The sequence below is a fragment of the Capricornis sumatraensis genome, chromosome 2 (assembly GCF_032405125.1).
Source record: "Capricornis sumatraensis isolate serow.1 chromosome 2, serow.2, whole genome shotgun sequence".
NCBI lineage: Eukaryota > Metazoa > Chordata > Mammalia > Artiodactyla > Bovidae > Capricornis > Capricornis sumatraensis.
The window spans coordinates 15,489,050-15,493,744 of NC_091070.1; the positions used below are offsets into that span (position 1 = coordinate 15,489,050).

Here is a 4,695-nt window from a genome sequence, read left to right on the forward strand (position 1 = left end):
GCTGTTGGGTCCAATTCTCTACCTTTATGCACAAACAGCCTTCATGATAACTCCAACACAGACGGTCCCACAGCCCCTGCTGACACCTTCTGGGGCCAAGGGACTCACCATCTCAGAGGGATGGTTTAATCCATCCTTGTGGAGTATCTGCCTGTAGAAAACTCTTTCTCACCTTCCTGGAGCCCAAATCTGTGAGGTCCTCTTACCACCACCGTGGACTCTTGTGCTGCTCCCAGTATCCACGTGGAAGTGGCCCTCCCAACTCGAAGGATTTGGAGACCCTTTGTCAGGTTCAACAGCCTCAGTTGCTGTATTGGTCAGGATCACAAGAGACAAAATACTGACCCTAAAAGGAATTCATTGATTTATGAAACTGACAAGATCCAGGATTACGCGTTAGGGGACCCAAGGGTACAAACAGTGTTTTGAGGAGCCTGTCCCCATTTTTCAGCTCTGCCTTCCTCTACACTGACATTGTTCTCAGGTAAGTGCTCCTGATGTGGAGGCATCTGGGTAAACTTAGCCTAAATCCCACCAACTCAGTAAATGCCATGAAAAAGAGTTCCCCTTTCCCAAGAATTCCAGAAAAAGCCATGGGTAGGATTGTCTTTGACCGAGCTTGGGTCACATGTCCACCCATTAACTGGTTCCTGTGTCCAGGAAGATGGAGATCTCTGAATGGTCAGGCCCAGGTCATATACCAACCTCCAGGGATTGGCCCCACCTATACGACATGCTCAGTGAGGTGGGGGGAGTCCCCGAAGGAAAATCGTGGAGCACTTTACAGAACATGGGAAGATGGAGACTGGCCCACGGTAGCAGTCATGGTTTCAAGGCCTATGCCGTCCTGGTCGTTCTCTCTCTGTGCGTTCGCTGGTATGTTTCTTTCCTTGTGTGGTGTAGTGGGGTGTAGTTCAGAGAGTAGAACTGAGTCTCCCACAGGTGGTATCAACTGTGAAAAGTGGGTTCCAAGTGTATCCTACCTGACTCCTGGACACCCCACTTCTATCAGACATGAAGGGTCCCATCCGGGACCACACTGCTGTTCTGGCCCCCTGCGCCTGCAGGCAACTAACACACCCAGGTCTTGTACTGCCCTTTGGCCACCAACCTCCACCTCTTGGTTAGTACAATGGGGATTTTAGAAACAAAGGTGTAACGCTACTCAATCAAGCTTAATCATTTCAGCCCCATCATTGCAGCTCACTGGAATCATTTAACAAAAGTTAGTTCTGGCAGTCCGAAACTCTGGTCATTTTTTTTTATTCTAGTCCTTGTCATATAAAGCTTAGTAGGACAGGCAATGGCACCCCACTCCAGTACTCTTGCCTGGAAAATCCCATGGACAGAGGAGTCTGGTAGGCTGCAGTCCATGGGGTCGCTGAGTCGGGCACGACTGAGCGACTTCGCTTTCACTTTTCACTTTCATGCATTGGAGAAGGAAATGGCAACCCACTCCAGTATTCTTGCTTGGAGAATCCCAGGGACGGCGGAGCCTGGTGGGCTGCCGTCTATGGGGTCGCACAGAGTGGACACGACTGAAGGGACTTAGCAGCAGCAGCTGCAGGACAGGATTAAGAGCATAGCCCTATGGCCTGCCTCTAGAGACTCCATCCAGCCTGATCAGTTCAATGATTAGATCTCTTTAATGAGAATAACAATAGAACCAATCTCAAAAGATTGTCATGATGATTAAATGAGCTAATATTTGTAAAGCCCTTAGAACAGGACCTAGCACATGGTGAGTAATATGAAAGTGTTGGCTAAACAGACAGCTGGGCCTTGATTGATCAAGAGATATGAACTAGAGCTGTGCTATTATTCAACCCCCATTTTCTGTACCAGGCCCCACGTCTCTTGTGATTGGTTTTATCAAATGCCTTGACATACAAGAATGATATCTCTGCCTTTCCCCTCATCAGTATTATAAAACACAGAAAGTGAGGTTTGGCTGGTATAAACAATGATGACCCCTTGTGACCCACATTCCTTTCTATGAGCTCCAAATCCATCTACTTGATAAGTGTACTGTTCTAAAACTGGGGACTATCAATCTTTCTGATCAAGAATGTGTGGTACCACCTATTGAAAATTTCGGACAACATGGTATTAGTGTCTCTGTTCTCGGAGTCAAAGTTATAGTCAATCAAGAAGAGTAAATTCAGTTTCCTTGAGACCCAAAACAACAGTCCCCAAAGTCAGGACCATGTCCTTGATCACTCACCAAACCAAGCAATAAAGGAAGGTAATTGGACCAGTTAAAAATGCTGTGACCTGCAAGTAATAGAACACACAGACACCATAGGTTGATCATAAGGATTAGTATAACCAAGAAGTTCAGACGTGGCAGGTCTTAGGATTGGTTGAGCATTGGTTAACCGTGTACTGAGAACCCAGATGCTTTCTGTTTCAGTTCTGCCATCCTTAGCTTTTGATTTGTGCCTCATAGTTATAAGATTGCTGCTGAAGCTTCCAGAGAACACAATGGCAACCCACTCCAGTACTCTTGCCTGGAAAATCCCATGGACGGAGGAGCCTAGTAGTCTGCAGTCCATGGGGTCGCTAAGAGTCAGACACGACTGAGCGACTTCACTTTCCTTTTCACTTTCATGCATTGGAGAAGGAAATGGCAACCCACCCCAGTGTTCTTGCCTGGAGAATCTCAAGGATTGGGGAGCCTCATGGGCTGCCGTCTACGGGGTCGCATAGAGTTGGACACAACTGAAGCGACTTAGCAGCAGCAGGCTCTCTCTCAGAGAGAGAGAAAGTGTTAGGCTCGTGTAATTATGAGGGTTGACAAGTCTGAAATCTATAGGGCAGGCCAGCAGCCTGGAAATGCAGCTAAGAGTTGATGTTGCATTTTGAAGTCCAGCTCTTAAGGGCAGCAGGATGGAAACTCAGGCAGGATCTCTATGTTGCAGTCTTGAGAATTCCTTCAGGAAATTTCAGTCTTAAGATGTTCAACTGATTAGATGTGGCCCATCCACATCGTAGGAGGTAATCTGCTTCACTCAAAGTCTGCATGCTAATTCTATTTTTAAAAATACCGTCACAGCAACATCTAGACTGGTAGTTATCCAAACAACTGGCTACCAGAGCCTCACCAAGTTGGCACATAAATCAATCATCACACAAGAGCATCTATCCCATAAGGTTGTTACGATGATTTAATGAGTTAATACTTATAAAGCTCTTAGACGTACAGAGCCAGTCTTGAATCTGCAGTAAATATATAGATATGTAAATGAGCAAACAAACAACTGGGACTTGAACCCAGGTCTTCTAGTACCATGGTTTTCAAACTGCGTTTCCAAACTGAAGCCACATGCACAGGGGCACCACAGGATGCTATAAACTTTCCCAGCAAACAGTCAACATCTGCCGGTGTTGAGGAAATGCTTGCTATCTGCCAAACATGATGTGAATTACCAACCTGAGGTAGTTCACAGCTTGAGTGCTGGCTCATACTACATTATTTGCAGTGGTTGCATATCTTCAAGCAGCTGGATTTTCAGTGGTTGCTCCCATAAAAGTCAAAGCAGAACTGGTCAATCTTATTCCAAAGTCTGAGAAGATGTGCGGTGTCCAACAGGGACATATATCACATCGGTATGTGATTACAGTTAACAATGAAATAACATCTTTTTAAGTTTACATTTATGTCGGGACTTCCCTGGTGGTCCAGCGGCTAAGACTCTATGCTTCCAATGCAGGGGGCCCAGGTTCGATCCCTGGTCAGGGAACTAGATCCTACATGCCGCAGCTAAGAGTCAGCACGGGGCAGCTAAAGATCCCACATGCTACAACGAAGATGCAAGACCCCACATGCCACAGCTAAGACCAGGCTCAGCCAAATAAATTACAATAACTTTTAAAATTTAAGTTTATGCGTACCTTTTATTTTTTTCCAAATGGCTAATCAGTTGTGAAAACACAAATGTTTCAGCTGTTTAGACCTAACTACTTAAGAAACACAACTTTTAGGTATTTCTTTTGACCCAGGGGTATCTCAAAAAAATATGATCGAGACCCTAAAAAGTGTCATGAACCAAGAATGTTTAGGAAACTTTGTTCCTTCTATTTCATTACATTTCTCATGATTGCACCTAATACTTGTCCACCTCAAACATCCTGAAAGATGGCAGGAAGGGTAAGGAGTTTGGCAAGGCTTCATTTACTCAGTGACTGAAAAAAGCCCTGGGTGGGGGTGTTCCAGGTAAAACCAGGAGCCTGGCAGGTGGGCCAATGGGTCACCCTGTCTGGCCCTAGAGACAAACCCAAACCCCCAGCTCCCTTTTCCTCCGGGGCAGCATCTGGATGCTAAGCCTTGTTCCCCCATCCCCACCTCCACCAGCCCCACCCCGACTCCAGCAGGGTGAGGCTCAGCTGAATGGCTTCATTCTTGCTAGAAAAGGCTCTGCCATGCAGTCCTGGGGGCAAGAGAGGGGAGAGAAGACCCTCCCTAGCCTCCCCAGCTGGGCGGGTTCCTCGGAAGAGCTGCAGTGCACAGCACCCCTGCCCTCCCCCCATCTGCCGTTTAACGATGATGGAAGCTGCTGTCAGTGCGCGGCGACAGTAATAAACACTCTTCTTAATAACACAGGGTGTACCTCTTATTAAAATGAATGGACTCCCACAGCGCAGCCTGGGGCTGCACGGCTGGCAGCCAGCCGGGGACAGCGGCCCTCAACTGGA

At 47.0% G+C, this 4,695-nt stretch overlaps 1 non-coding gene across 1 annotated transcript; it reads left to right on the forward strand.

The window, feature by feature from the left end:
- The first annotated feature begins 3,670 nt into the window (after window positions 1-3,670).
- Window positions 3,671-3,743, forward strand: TRNAW-CCA (transfer RNA tryptophan (anticodon CCA)). Its single transcript has one exon. It is a non-coding gene; the product is annotated as a tRNA-Trp (tRNA).
- Window positions 3,744-4,695: the final 952 nt, after the last annotated feature.